We start from the raw sequence: 16,807 nt of genomic DNA on the forward strand, positions 1-16,807 counted from the left end.
ACCCTGCCTTTTTCTTCCCCTTCGTTCACCCCTCTCTCTCTCACTGTGTAAAACCAGAGGCGACAGGAAGCAGTAGCAGCAATGAGAAAAGAAATGAGGGAGAGAAGAAAAATCTCTAAGCGGGAGAAACGAAAAATAAAAACAAAAACCGGCCTTTTTGGGCCGACACCATGAGGAGAGCGGATGAAAAAATCCCTCGCACCGTTATGCCAAAAAGCAATGGAGGAACCAGTGACCAAATATGACGGACGAATCATCTCCATAAAGTTCGGAGGATAAACTGAAGAACTTTCTTTTGCTATCTAACTCAAACCTCCATGAGAAGAAACTTAATATTCAACCGCCAGAAAAAAATAAATTGGCGCAGAAATGATGTCCGCATGGAACAATGTAAAATAGTGCACAGCGCATACAAGTTTCGGGTCGTCGAGACGAATTTGAAAGGACCTGTAGAAGGAAATATATCTGCGTTCATGGACTTTTAAAAATAATATAAAAAAATAAGCAACAAGGAAAAAAAGTTACGCTGACCATGCGATATATTCTGTACGTATATTCTGTTAAGTACCCCATTTCTAATACCCCAGCTCCAAATCCAACCCCGCCTCCATATTTATACATTTTGGGGGGGACTGCTATTCCAGAGAAACATTCATGTTATTTCTTTTATGCCTTTTTTCTTTGGTTTGATTTCATTTTTTTTTTTTTTTGCTTAATTTCTCGTTTGTTCGACCTCACGCCAACCCATTGAAGTGTTACATAAAATTTCATTTACATGGTTAATAAAACCCTTATGATATTTTATCCACGTGTTGTCATTCTTGCTTTGCATTTGAATTGTCCAAGGTTAAATGAGTTATTCATGAATCTCAGACAATGTGACATTCCAGTGCACGAATCTGCACCCGATACGCTTTAACTCTTTTTCTTTGATTTTTATTGTGTTACGAGAACATAAGGCTGAAGTGCCATTTTGGAGTTGAAGATTCTAACAAGGGGTGATTATCGAAACTTAGCTTCTCCCAGCCCATAACAATATATATATATAATTGAAACGTGTAACTAAGCAGATAAAACGGTAATATATATATAAAAGTGAACGTGTCTGTGTGTCTGTCTGTGTACATTTCCCTATGCAATAACTGTCAATTTTCAGTCTACAGACTAGAAATTTGATATACAGGGCACTGAGATTTGGGAAAATCTTTGACCCTTTAACAGCCAAATTTCTGTCCGAAAACAGATTACAAAGTTCAACGATTTGACCTTTGAGAACTCTACCAAACTCCTCTGCCAATTTTGGGTATAAACAATTGAAATTTTAGATATAGGTTCGTTGAACATGGATCTAACTTAATAACTTGATTTGAGCCTAAAATAAATGTTAAGGGGTCATAATAGGGGTCAAAGTTTAAAAAAATTTGACCGCTGCGGTCTCTACCAAATTACTCAGACAATTTCTAGTCTAAGCATTTGAAATTTTACATAAAGGGTATTCAGAGATAGGGCAACCTTTTTAATCGGTTTGGGTCGAAAATTTGAGCTACCAATATATAAATGCATGTAGGTTTGCATGTCTGTCTAAAATTTTCGATAAAGGTAACGGATTTTTACAAGATCAATATTGTTTTTAAGCTCGACCCTTCAGACGACACTTTTCACTGGGCACTTTTTAACAGTCACTTTTTTCACCGATATTTTCGAAAGTCATCCTCTCTTTTCGATTGTCTAGCCTTAATTTAAACCTACGTCACTTCCGGTTTGGCAGTGGTCGTAACAGCAAAGACATCAGGTTTTTCCCCCCATTCTTTTCCTCCTTCGCGGTACGGGTTTGAGCCTGCCTTCCTACTTCCACTTTTTTTGTTCTTTTGCACAACACACACCTTCAAACACTCGGGCAATGCCGGACACCCTAGCTAGTTTATATATATATATATATATATGTATAAGGAATGAAAAAATATACCAGCGGTGGTTGACATTATGTTTAAAGAAAAAATAGAAAAAAACGAATGAAATTATTAAAAAATCAACGTTTCGTCCTTGTCGGGAAGGACGAATATGTGTGCGTAGGATTTAAAAACTGTCTTTTTTCGCACGATCTATGACTTTTTCTTTTCTCACATTTTTATTTCAATTATCCTGAAGATGTCCTCTGAAACAAGGACGAAACGTTGATTTTTTAATAATTTCATCCGTTTTTTTCTATTTTTTCTTTAAACATATATATATATATATATATATATATATATATATATATATATATGTATGTAGAGAGAGAGAGAGAGATAGAGAGAACTTAAATCAAGAGTTCACCTATATTAGAATGGAATATTTTAAGGTGAGCTGGAACATGCATATATTTATGAGTCATGTAAATTATGTTTGAATAAGAAACTACATATCTTTAATTTCAAATAAGTCAGCAAATTAATAAATCCTAGAAATACAATAAGAACTAAGTGTAGACACAGAATAAACTTTAATTTGGAATAATTAATAAGTTAAATTAACACATTAATAAAGAAATAAAAACTATAGGCCTACATAGGGCTAAAATTATAATTCAAAAACTGATTTTTATTATAAATAGGTAACTAAGATAGTTAACAGGAAAATGCAAAATGTCATTTTGTAATATGTGGGACTGCTGAAAATTTCTGAAGATTTTAATAGAGAAAAAAATAATTTAACCTATTTCTTCTTTTCTTGCAAATGCAAAATAAGCCGTTATTGTTCCTGAGATATTAGCCAATGTTCACCTATATCAACATTCATTAAAATCAAATTAAATATATATAGATTTTTCTATTACAATGGTACACTCCTAAAATAGATGCTGTTATATTGAAGATTCAATTTGTTTTTGTTTCTACATACATTATTTATATATAATCATTATGTTTCACCTGTGACCTAAATAATTGAAAGTTCACTGGAGAAAACATAAGTTTAGCGACAAAATTTTCTCCCATGAATTTTCAGTGATTTAGGCCTTTGGTTTAAATGCTTAAAAATAAAATTGGCAGGACCTGGTAAATATAACATTATCTAATTTAGAAATGTTTCATTATATATATATATATATATATATATATATATATATACACACATACATAGACATTGAATAAGTAGGTAGGAGGTAGAATTTTTTATTTTTCTTTGAGAAGGTATTCAATATTTTTTTAAGTAGGGCAGTAATACTAATGGTAACACTACTAATAGGTTAATATGTTACCATCTTGCACCTAATATGTAATTTTTTTTATTTATATTTTTAATAATATAATGCAATTAAAATTTAGTAATAGAAACGGTTTGCAAGATCGTAATTGGAATATATGTGCGCATTCTAAAAGTAATGTCTCCTATTTTATTATTCCGGCCGAATGGATCAGAAGGGATTGGGGATTGCGAATTGCATTGTTATGATGACTGAATTTAAGCATTAATGGCCTGAAAGTTTCATCTCTGTGTTGAAGATATTAACGGTGTTAGACGCTAAGAAAGCAACCCCTGTCATAGATGTGTGTCAGAAGCCGAGAAGTGTCACTGGATTCCTGGCAAAAGTGCATTGAGAATCGTGGTGACTATGTAAAAAAAAATAAATTCTGGAGCACACTCGTTTTAAAAGGTACCATTCTAGCTTTCGCAGCTCTTCAACTTTTTGAGTTAAAAAAACAACAATTTTTTAAATGACACACATATATATCTATGTATCTATAAAAGTGAGAATGTGTGTGTGGACAATTCTCAACTTATATACTCAATGAATTTTTTATCTACAAACTTGAAATTTGGTATATAGGGTATTCAGACACGTGGAACGCATTTTACTTGATTTTCATCAGGTAAAAAAGGACTGCTAAAGGGTCCAAATTGAAAAAAAATTGGTATGTGGGAGTCATCAGATTTGTATCTGTCTGTCAACTGTTTCATGAATGTGTATACATGAATGTTCACATGACAGCTTACTTATGTTAAGAATAAGGTTTGAAAACACTTTTTAAAGTTCGTGTCCTGCTGGCCTAATGGTTATCATACTTGACTCACTGTATTTAGATTTAAATCTCAGATAGAGTATTTTTTTTTACTTACAAGATGTGACTTAAGAAAAAACATAATACCTGCATGCACATGTCTCAATTTCTTTCCGTCGTTTGTTGTACTTCATTTTTTTTTTTTTTAAGAATTTAACGTTACGCTTAATACCTACGATATTTTTGTTTATAATAAAAATTCTGCATTAATCAAAATATTTATATTTATTTTACAATCAGGCTATGACCAATGTCTATAAAAATGAGAATGCGTGGGTGTGTGTGTGAGAACAATTCTCAACCTATATATTCAACAAATTTTTGATCTACAGACTTGAAATTTGGTATATAGGATATTCAGACCATGGAAAACTTTTAATTCGGTTTTTATCAGGAAAAAAAAAAGGTTACTAAGAGGTCAAAATTGAATGATTAGTACGTGGTGGTGAGGGGGGTTATCAGATTTATATCTGTTTATCAAGTGTTTAATGAATGTGCATACACGAATGATTCACACGACAGATTACTTGTGCTAAGAGTAAGTATGTTTGAAAACATATTTTAAAGATCGTGCCAAGATGGCCTAATTGTTACCATACTTAACTCACTGTCTTTAGAGTTTGGTTTTGATCTCAGCTTAGTATTTTTTTTTTTTTTACTTACAAGAAGTGAACTGATTAGAAAAACCATTATATTTGCATGCACATATCTCAGTTTCTTTCCGTTTTTTGACTTAATTTTTTTTAAGGAATTTAACTTTATGTTTAATATTGAGCAACGCCAGGTACATCTTCTAGTGTATATATTATATAATTGAGCAGCAAATAAGTCAGATAAACACAAATGAAATGCATGTTAGTTTGGTTTTATATCTAGATGACGTATCACTGATGCCAAATTTATCCAGGAATAAATGCAAGAATTTAAGAAACTTATATTTTCTTCTTGTTGATATGAAAAAAAGCTTTTGACAGAGTGTCAAAAAATATTATCTCGTGACTTTGCATAAGTTGGAGGCAAACAAGTGATGGTTGATGAAGGTGGTTCAAGCAATGTAGAAAAATGTTCAAATTCGTATTAGAATTAAAAGAACATTTAATGATAGATTTGGTTGTAAAGCGTCTGTTCAGAGTCAGTTGCTTTTTATTTATGTCTTAGAATTTTCGTACAGGTTGTCCCGAAGAGGTACTTTTGGATGGTGATTTACTGCATACTTTCGAAACAGTGAATGGTCTACACAAGTTAAAAACTTGTAAAAATGCTATGAAAAATAAAGGTCTGAGAATAAATGTTACCAAAACGAAAGTGATGATTAGTGATTGCATTGTTGGAAAGCCATCAGAAAGAATATTCAGAAGTTTTGTTACCTTGGTGATACAATTAGAAAAAGCCATAAGGAGGAGCTAGTGTGATTGCATTAGTTAGAATTGATAGAATAAGTTCAGAGAACTACTGTGATTACTAAGCAAAAGAGTGTTAGCACCGTCACCAAGCGAAGAGTCGATGAGGCACATGTATGCAGTGAGATTATGTACTAACCAGTGAGGGTTGAAGACGTACATTGCATGGAGATAAATAATATGAGAATAATATGATGGATACATAATGAAAATCGGACAAAGTATGGAATAAGGACCCTAGAAACAGATATACTCAAATGGGACACATTTCAATCGACACTAGTTGATTGCCAATACACGTGTTCCCTTTGGGGTCCTTATTCTATATTTCGTCCTGAAAGTTAAAGTTAGATCTGATGACCTTAAAGGAATATTAAATCTGGACAGTATAGGGAGATATGTGCAGAATAGGAGACTGTTGATATTGAAAGAATACATGAAAGCTTAGATTAATATATATATATATAGACCAGTTGAAGTATAAAGGTCAGTTAGCAAAAAGAAAAATATGAGACGAAGTAATAAGAATAAATTTGAGAGAAAAAGAGATAAAGATCTAGCCAGAGATTGGAAGAAAATAACAATCAAGGTGAGAACAGTAGTCTAAATAATCCAAATAATACTTATCTAAAAATAATTCAGAAACGTAGAAAACAAGAAGTTCACTTTTTGTCTAAAAGTAAATATTTTCTTTGTATTGCGCCACGATAATCATTCACATTAAATGAAATAGAAAACTTATGCATCTAGCATAGAAAAGCAGTATCGCAAAGTCTCAATCAGATTAATTCACTTGAACAATACATTTTTTCTCATATAGTTACTTTATTTTTTACTTATTTTGTAAATACTGACACAATATACACAAAGCTTATATCAGAATATAGGGGAAAAAAAGAAAAAGAAAAAATATTTGAAATCTATGCCTTTTATGAAGAACTTGATGAATGTCACACAAACCAGATTTCAGTTCCGAAATCTCATGAAACAAGAGAATAAACCAACTTTGGAATGTCAAAAGATGGAGCCACCCTGTCTTTTGCCAATGTGGCAATAGTTGAACAATAAAAGGTGTTTGGGTAATTCTGATCAGTTTAAAGACCCCACTCCCATCCTATCCAGGAAGGCGGCAAGAGAAAGACAAAAAATTCCCACCTAAAGTTTTCAATGCTGGAAACAGAGGTGGAGGAGGAGAAAAAAAGACAATGGTATAATAAGTAAAGTATACATAAGTGCAGGATGTTGACATTATTGGCTGATGTTTACATTGGCAGACCCTCAGCAGACAATTAGGAGCCTGCAAGCATTTTTCTTGGGGAAATCAGTTTCAGCTAAATGCAATTTTGGTCTATTTGACATTGAGAAATAACATTTCCCCTGGATTCAATAGCTTTTCATTACTAGTAACTATAATATGGGAGAAAGATATAATTTGAGAAAAGAAGGAGAGAGGGTAAGAGACATTAGGAATAAAAGAGAGAGTGTGTGTGCGTGTGTGAACATTGTCTAGTTTTCACTCAATATAATAAAGAGAGCAAACAATAGATGTTCAGATATTTGTTTTCGTGTTAACAATTCAAAAAGATAAGAAATAACCAAACAAATTTCAGTTGCTTTTTAGATTTAACTAGCAGAGGTACACATCATTGACTGGGGCAAAAATGTCACATACATTCTATCTCTGTATCTTTTACTCCTCCTTCCACAAGACTTTCTTTTTCGCTCAGCACATTCCTCTCTGTGGACATATACTTACATAAAACTGAAGTCGATGCAAGGAAAATAACTGAAAAAAAAAAAAAATCAAAATTACTTTCCTTTAGCTAATAACATTAAAAATAGTGTTTATTTCTTGATAATATTAAATGATATAAATAGACATTTGACATCCAAAGAATGAATCTTTTTTTTCTAAATTTTAGGTATTTTCCCCAGTATTACACCAATTAAAAAAATACTTAGCTTTGTGAAGGCTTATTGAGTATTTTTTCAAGATTTAGCAAGAAATACAAACATACGCAGAGGCGTTTGCCCTTTATATTATATAGATTAGTAAAATTCTATGTAAACATGTAGGCAAAATTAAAATCTACAAGACTTTATTCTTTACTTATTTTGCTAATGTAATTTTTAATTTTAATCTAAATTCAAAATGTTAGCATTAATGATAAAAGATTGCATCATTCAACCAAAAACCAGTGAAACCATTTATTTTATATGAGAAAAGTAAAAGCACATATGTCCAACTCGCTTTGTGGTATGAAAGCTTATGTCTGCAAATTTAATTCCATAAGCAAAGAGAAGGCGTAATCTTAAAAATAACTGATAAAGAAAAAAATAGTGATGTATGCAAATGATTTTCTATGAGCAAAGATTAGTTTTGTCCTCTTTTTCTTAGCAATTAGTTTTATTTTTTCCTTATCAGTTTGTTTTGACGATTCCAAGTAGTGAATAGAAATTTAATTGGCAAGTGATAACAAGTAAAGCAAGCTAACAACTTTTTCAGCAGTTTGCCATTAACTCCACAAATCACCCCCTCCCTAATTTCATATTACAAACAGAAGTTATACTTGATCTGCTCATCACGCCTTATGTTCTGGATATCATAAAACATCGTTATTCCAAAGTATGCATGCCTACTATAGTAGTTCCTTGCTTGAATCTTGCTTCCCTGATAGCTGAAAAATTGTCTCTATTGCATCTATGTTCAAGAATTCTCGTAAAAGAACCGAGCTACAAATACATCGCCTCATCTGTCCTCTCCTGTTCTTTGCTAAAATCTTTAAAGTTTTAATCAATCCAAATAGTTCACCAACTTATAAATGCTAAAATTCTTTCTAACCGACGGAATGGATTTTGGCAAATTGCAGATATCCTGACAGTAATCTATGAACGCATACTTCACACACTGGATAATAAAGGTGAAGCCATGGTGGTAGTACTTGATATATTCAAAGGCATGGAGGTTTTCCTCAGAAAAAATAATTTGTACATTATTACTGGACAGATTAAATATAGTCATATGCTTTTTAGATTAAAAAATCTCCAGGTCATTCTTGATAATCATGCATCTAAACATGACATTAAGGTGGGTGTGCCTCAGGGGTCAATCCTTAAACATTTATTCCCCTGATTTTCATAAACGTGGGTGTGCCTCAGGGGTCAATCCTTAAACATTTCCCTGATTTTCATAAACGACCTCTCTGATGTAAGATTGGTATATTTGCTGATGAGATCATGCTCTGTTCTTGATATGTAGGTAAAATGGATGCACACATATCCAAGGTAATGGCTGAATTTTTAGGAAATGACCTCTAGTCTGTAGTGAAACGGGGGCAAAAAATGGATGGTTGCATTTAATGCTACTAAGGCAAAGCTCCTTTCTTTTAACAATTATAAACTTTTCCAACCAATAATTGCTATGGAAATATCTAACATTTACACTCTTTGACCTAACATTCACAGGCAACATGAATTGTAACAAATGCATAGAAGATACTGTCAAGTCTGCTGCAAAGAATTTCGACTCTCTCTACCAGTATCCTATATTTCTATAAAGTTTTTATTCATCCGTGCATGGAGTATTTTTTATGAAAATCGCTCCAGAAGCCATTTGATAAAATATACTAAAACAATTTTTTTTAAATACCATTTCAAGCTAAAAAAAAAAAAAAAAAAAAAAAAAAAAATAGCCGACAGTAAGTGTTACATGAATAGTTTTTGGCCCAGAAAACAGCGCTCATGGAATGTGAGTACTAAAGGACAACATAAAGGAAACAAGAGTTACAAGACTGCTGGTCCACGTTTTCTTCTCCATATCTGAGCTGGTGCACAAACAACTAGTCTCTTTCTCTTATACAGGGTCCGAAAAAGAACCTCTAATCTAAGATGGCCCTCTCTATCCATCTCTTGATCCTCCTCACTCTCTCTCTCGAAGCTCCAGACCCAGTCCTATCTCTGCAATACTGCATCACTGTGCTTGTACTACAAATACTTCAATGAAATATGCTCCAAATTTGTTGCATTCATGCCCTCTCAAAAAATCCCATTACTTCAATGTAAAGAACTCCAGATGCCAGAAAGGTTTCTACTCCAATAGCTTCTTTCCTCCAAATATTTACACTTGGTATTCCCCTCTTGCTCCCTGTTTTCCTAATTGTACTAAACATGCAAAATTTTAGATCTAATGTAAACAAACATCTTGCTGCACAATTTCCCAATAAAGATGGCACTATTAATCTAGGGCCCTCATTTATAGTAGCCCCTACATACCAGTGGCAATGAACCTTGCTTTGAGTGAAGAAGTAATAAAAAAAAAAAACGGAACAATTGCAATGAAGAAATGCAAAAGGTTAGTTATAATTGCTAAGGGTTCACATATCGGTTGATATATGATTGTTTTAATTATGTATTATGGAGTGTTTATTTGTTGGTAACATTCCATTGTCATTTCTGAATGCACTTCTTTTCATTAATATCCATATTTCTCTTTACCATCTATTTAGCTATCTTGAATACTTCATTCTTTGGATCATTTCTTCTTAGGATATCTAGGCTTAGTTTTCTTCTTGACTATTATATATTGCTATTTTGCTGCCTTCTTTGCTATCAAATACACATTCTTACCTTCTAAACTTTTTCTCAAATCAATCCATTCTTTCCAGTTTTCTTGGATACATTTCTCAACTTCCTTATTCCATCACTATACCACTCGATAATGACGAGCGTTTTTAATTTCAGTTTAAATGTTAGTGATCAAACTGTAAAGTGTAAAATCTTGCTAAATATAGATTTTATACTTCTGTTGAGATGATCTTGATAGAAGCAACTCATCGTGAAGGAAAATGGATCCATCCATATTTAAGCTAAGTATATTTTAAGTAACAAGAAGGCATTGTTCTCCACGTACTCAGAAGAAAAACATTTATACAATAGATTAAACCTTGATCCACAAGAACGAGAGGCAAACGTATCCAAACGACTGATCAAGAGTTATATAACGCCAGACAAACCTGGTTGTTGATTTTGAAACAAAGATGCTAAGTGCGAGTGATTGGTTTATCTTTTTGAGGGTTGACATGGTTAGGGTTTGGTGGATTTATAATGTGTGCTTTGACGAAGTTGGCCAGACTGGAATCAGCTCTGTATTGTAATCGCCTATGATGGTAAGGACATGTTGAACTAAGCTCTGGTTCAATAAGTAGATGTACACACATATCAGCTGAAGCTAAGTAGAGAAAAGAAATACTAAGAAAGACTTAGAACAACAATCAAAAATCACTTCTAGTAATAGCACATCGAAACTAAAGTAAATGATAAAGTTTATTGGAAAAAGTCACTTTATGCCACCATAGCTAATAACAGAATGGACGTTGCGGTCTATCTTTACTCTATCTTCATTTTCAACTGAGCTTCAATCTATGGTTCTACAAACATTCACAACAAACACTCATCTAACTACAACAACTGTCAATAATTTGCCTTACTCTCTATCTCTGCCTTAAACTAAATGTAAATTCTATGAGCTAAATTTCTTTCCTAAAACTGTCCGTCTGTGGAACACAATACCATGGGGCTGTCTCCCCGCTGACTATAACATGGTAATTTTCAAGTCTAATGTAAATAAGTTCTTACTGATCTGTCATCTTAAATAATCAAACCCTACCCAAATTCTATCATTACTGATCATCACAGTATTATTTCAGCATTTACTCAACAGGCATTAACCCTTATCCTCAAGTGTTCCCCCTCAAGTAAAACAAAAAGAAATTTCTGGAAAAACATATTAAACAAAAAAGTCGTGTTCTTTAAAGAAGCAGAAATGTTCATTAATCATATTCAAAAGTATTCCATAAAAAATTGAAATTTCTTTCAAACCAAAAAGATGATCTGAATATTCTTATGATCAAACTATGTATGCAAAACATATCATAACATAAAACATAAAAATGGTTTCCATAGTGGCGACGGTGGCAGTGTTGGTTTATTATGATAATGCTGTAGAGTGGAAGAGGGTAATGCAGAAAGAAGATTAATTCTTTTTTCACTAATGACAGAAAGAATAAGGAAACGTTCATATACATGCAGTTTGCCAGAGTCAATAAAATACTTATGACTTAAATTGACCTACCACTGTTCCTTTCACTAAATGACATAGGGAATTAATATTTGTCTCATGTTTTAGGTGGCGTTCATTTGTAATGTTTAGAGAGAGTCAAAATAGTCGTTATATATAACACGTTACTGAGTGTGAGATAATGGTATGTGATCGAGAAAGTGAGAAATATATATATATATATGTGTGTGTATATATATATATATAAAACGAGAGAAAGATATATATATATATATAAAGATAAATATTATGTGTATATATATATATATATATATATATATATATATAGAGAGAGAGAGAGAGAGAGAGAGAGAGAGAGAGACATAGAATATATAGAGATAGAAAGGATTAAGAGAAAGAGAGAGAGAAGGATCGAGAGAAAGAAAGAGAGAGAGAAAGATTGAGAAAAAGAAAAGGATCGAGAGGGGAGTCAGAAGGAGAGAGAGAGAGAGAGAGAGAGAGAGAGAGAGAGAGAGAGAGAGAGAGAGAGAAAGAGAAGCTGTAATTTTAAATATTTCTGCTGTTGTATTCACCAGCTTTTCTCATGTGCTTTTTTTTTTTTTTCACAGTTAGTCATCTTCTGGAATTTTCGAACAAAATGTTGCCCGAAGAAGGTCGATGAGCATCACAGCCAAAATGTCTTGAAAATAGTAGCCATGGTTAAGAATCGATAATTTACTTGCAGGCCCTGTGAAAATTCCACAGTTAATTAAAGAAAGTCAATAAACAAAAAAGAACAGATTGCATAACTTTTTAAAAAGCACACACGTTTGGTGTTATGATCTCCCATTCTCTAACCATAGCAACAAAGTAGAAACAAAAAAATATAATTTTTAATATTTATATCAGCATTAAAATAATCTTCAAGGTTTATCTTTGAAAGGGAGGGGAGCCATTTACATTAGAAAATCATAATAACTGAAATAATTTTGTTTCTTTTCTTTCACATTTCAGAAATGTGCTATGGAAAAGAGAAGACTGAAACAGACAACAACCTGGAAATTTCTAATGGACCGACCTTGTAAAGATGGAACAAATTTCAACTTAAGAAAACTATTGTATTCAAAGGTGCCCTGGCTCTTCATCCCAACTTTATCTGCCGATTTCGGTTAGGTGCTTTCGTTGGAAATATTCTTAAGACTTTTTTTTTTTTTTTTTTTTTTTTATTCTGAGTAATTTTATGCAAATCACCCACTATTACTTGAGGAGAGGCTATAAACACTAAAAATAAAGAATCTTCAAATCAGAGGAGCTCAAAAAGGAATTTACCAAAAGGACCAGAGGAGCTTAAAAAGAATTTACTGAAATGAAAACACTTCTCACCTCTGTTACCTAATTTCTTCAACAAAAAGAACATCTCCAGAAAACCCGTTTTGGGAACTAGCAAACTTCAAACTGACAGAAGTATTACTTTTTATTGTATTTGTAATTATAATTGAATATAATTTGTTTTTGGATGCAATAACTTGTTGGTTTTTAATTGCCTTCATCTAAAAAAACGGAAGGTTGTTCTGCTACAAAAGATTGTTCTTTTCTATAAACAAAAAGAGTGTTAGAAATAATTAACTCAAGAAAATTTCTAACACTTTATAACCTCATAGAAATAAAAGTCAAACGCATCTAATCCTCTTGTTCAATAAATTCTTTCAAAATATTTTCGCTATAGCATTTTATTTTATTTTTTATAATATTTTGGAATTCTAACACTTGCACTTATTAAAGAATTCTAATATGATTAACTTTTCATGGGGCAGGTTTTCTAGCTCAAGTTATAATTCAATATAGACAAAACAATTTTTTGCATCAACTTAAAATCATCCTTATTACCAATACTTAGTAAAATTAGCATCATCATATACATTCAACAAGGATATGCAAGATAAAGCAAAATCATTTTTATATCATCACTAGCAATCGGTGCCCGGCGTTGCCCAGGTGTTTTGAGGTTAATGCTGAGAAAAAAAAACGGTCAATTTTTTTAAACTTTGACCCCTATTATGACCTATTAACATTTATTGTCTAGGGATTAAGTAAAGTTAATAAGTGAGATCCATGTCCAAGGAATCTATATCTAAAATATCAGGTGTTTACTGTTTAGACCCAAAATTGTAGGAGGAGTTTGGTAGAGTTCTGAAAGGTCAAATCGTTGAATATTGACCACTTAATCGCCAAATTTCTGTCGAAAACCTATCACATCGATTTTCCCAAATCTCAGTACCCTGTATATCAAATTTCGAATCTGTAGGCTTAAAATTGACAGAGTTTTAGCGTAGGGAAATGCACACAGACGCACAGACACACACAGACACTATCACTTTATATATATATATATATATATATATATATATATATATAACATAAACATCATATATATAAGGATAATAGTACGCCATATATATAACAAAAGACCATTATTTATTCAAATGAAAGGAAAACCCGGGGGAACTTTACCCAAAAATAAATCTATATTTTTTTGTGTGTATTGATAGTCTTATAAGCGAGTAATTATTAATTCAGCCATCTTGATTCTTAACCAAACAGAAAGTTCAAGTAGGGGGATTTCCCTTTTTTTATATAGTGAGGCCAAATTTCGCAAATTTGGCCTTTTTTTAAAGCAGTTTGGCCTTCTAAATTTCTGTTTGGCTTTTTTCTTCACCGATGAAATCTGGGGACGCAACGGGAATTTTCACAAAAAAATGTTGTTACTATGCACATCTATCTATTGAAATACAATTTGTGGCAAAATTTCAGGAAAAACTAATGGATGGTTATTTCGCAATAGTCCGGACAATTCGCTAAATTATCTCGTCAAAACCTTAAATCTCGAATTTTTGTGCATTTTTTTGGGGGGGGGGGGGCTAATTTGGCTTAATAGTGTCCATTTAATAGTATTATCTTGAAAAAATAAAAAAAATAAGGAAAATTACCAAAAAAAAAACAAACAAGAACAACAAAAGTGTGCCGTATTTTTAAAAGTTTTATTGCGTTGTTTTTATTTGCTTTTTTTATTTCATCGGTGAAGAAAAAGGCCAAACAGAAATTTTGAAGGCCAAACTGCTTTAAAAAAAAGGGCCAAATTGGCAAAATTTGGCCTCGCTATCAAAAAAAAAAGGGAAATCCCCCTACTTGAACTTTCTGTTTGGTTAAGAATCAAGATGGCTGAAATTAATAATTACTCGCTTGTAGCGTTGATTTTTTTCTTTTTTCGCTATAAAAAAATAACTACTTGATGAAATTACGTGATTTTTTCTGTAGGAAAACTTTATACCATGACGAGTACGTACAATATATTTTTTTTTTAAATATTTCCATTTTTTAATGTCAACGGAAAACTGCACAAGTACCCAAACCCAAAATGAAAAGATCACGAGTGAACGTGCGTTTTTTTTTTTTTTTTTTAGTTTAGTTTCATAATGGCGGCCGTGATGTCGGAGGTTCGATTGTTAGATTGTAAGTTTCGTATTTTTGTAATTTGTAAATCGCAAATTAGGAAAAAATTAAACCCTTCCAAGATGGACAATAAATAAAGCCATAATATTTTATGGTAAAGTTAAGAGCCTACGAACCATAGTTTTTTAGGAGATGTGATTATTGGATTAACCAATCAGAAATCGTCTGTGGCACACACATCTGTTTTTATAGATATATAGATAGAAGATTATCAGCAAGACTTTCATAATCATCCAACATTACCAAAGTCATCATAAACATATACCCTCTGTTTCTTTAATATTTTAACAATTCCTTATGAATAGGCTTTAAGGTTGATGGTTTCTGTTCTTTTTTTACCTATATTTTTTATTCTTTCTGGATGGAAAAGGAGTTTGAGAGAAGAGGAGCCAAATTGGATAAGGGATTAGCATTTGATCTTTAGTCTATCCTATTTGTAAAAAAGGTCATACCAATAATTAGATGGTGGGCACAAATATCTGAAAAATATAGTCTGGTTTTTAGAATAGATAAATAATAATCATAAAAAAATGTTTCTCAATTTTTGAGATGAGGAATTCATATCATTAGGGTTATTTACAAGGATTCGCAGCATAACAAATAAAGCACTCGATAACATTTCATTGTAAGTTATATTCTTCTGTCGGTAAAGGTTCAATCCTCAGCGCGGATGATATTCAAAATACAATTGCGAATTACTAAGGATTTTTATGCAGTCATGGTTGACAGAACAACAGCATGTTACTCTCATGGATTAAATAAAGGGTTCCGTTCAAAATTGTGTGCAGATTCTCAAGTCTAACAAGATACACTTGAAGGTTGAAGGTTACATCGATAGAAATGTGGTAAAAATTAGAGGTGTACTAATTGGCAGGTAATCGGTAATTAACCTAATCTGCCACTTTGCCAATTAATCAGTAATTGACCAATTTGCTAATTAATCGGCCGATTAATTACTTTTCTCTTTCCTATTTAAATCATTTACTCACTACCAAGTGACTCATAAGATGGCTTTTACACATTAACATAGTAACTGCCAATTTAAATTAACATTTAAGTAAGTGTCTGGCCACTATTATGGCTTTTTTCCTTCCTTGAATATAATTAAACAATTAGATATGAAAAACAGAAATTACAAACTAACTACAAAGTACAAATTGTAATTCTTTAAGCGAATTACTATAAACTGAAGTTCTGCACCTGCTGTTGCTCTACTCTTTCTTCTGTCCTTACTACCTGCCTCCTCTGCTCCCATAGTCTCTTCAATATTTAAAGTTGAATACTTTTAAGTTGTAATGTAGAAACATTAGAGTTTATCCATTCTCAGGACACAGCCTGTTTCTCATAGGTCCATACATATTACCACTTGTACTAAAGAGCATTTCACTTTCCACAGATGAAGGTGGTGCACTTAAATATTTTGAAGCCAGTTTACTCAGCAGTGGTAAGATCTCCTGCATCTTCTTCCACCACTGAAATGGATCATCATCTCTTGCGAATAGTTGTAAAGCTACATAATGGTCAAGTTCTTTTGTGCATTTAAGCATAAGGGATTTACTCCTTTTGAGTTTAGATTGTGATTCTTGTATTTCTGTTGTAGTTGCAGTTTCCAGGTTTAACTCAACTTCTATCTGCTCTAAGTTTTGATTTGTTACTGTAGGCTTATTTGAAACTAATTCATCAAACAAGTTTGAAAGAGATACAGTTTTAATTTCACTTTGATCTTCTTGACACTTGAAATGTATCTTGCTGATTCTGCTTCATCATCATCAGTAGAAAGTAGACGTAGAATTCAATTCTTG

General features: G+C 32.3%; 1 protein-coding gene across 5 annotated transcripts in view; it reads right to left on the reverse strand.

Annotated features, from left to right (window-relative positions):
* LOC145296850 (mutS protein homolog 5-like) overlaps positions 1-16,807 on the reverse strand; it is a 1,881,756-nt gene that overhangs the window by 1,486,706 nt on the left and 378,243 nt on the right. For 4 of the 5 annotated variants that reach the window (XM_080142982.1, XM_080142984.1, XM_080142985.1 and 1 more), the window contains exon 3: positions 7,197-7,226. The exons of the other annotated variant lie outside the window; for it this stretch is intronic. The gene's annotated coding sequence lies outside the window, so the exon portion shown is untranslated. The remainder of the gene's footprint in view (positions 1-7,196; positions 7,227-16,807) is intronic. 5 annotated transcript variants of the gene reach the window in all.

Source organism: Euprymna scolopes, chromosome 17 (assembly GCF_053919585.1).
Source record: "Euprymna scolopes isolate OS-2025 chromosome 17, ASM5391958v1, whole genome shotgun sequence".
Taxonomy (NCBI): domain Eukaryota; kingdom Metazoa; phylum Mollusca; class Cephalopoda; order Sepiida; family Sepiolidae; genus Euprymna; species Euprymna scolopes.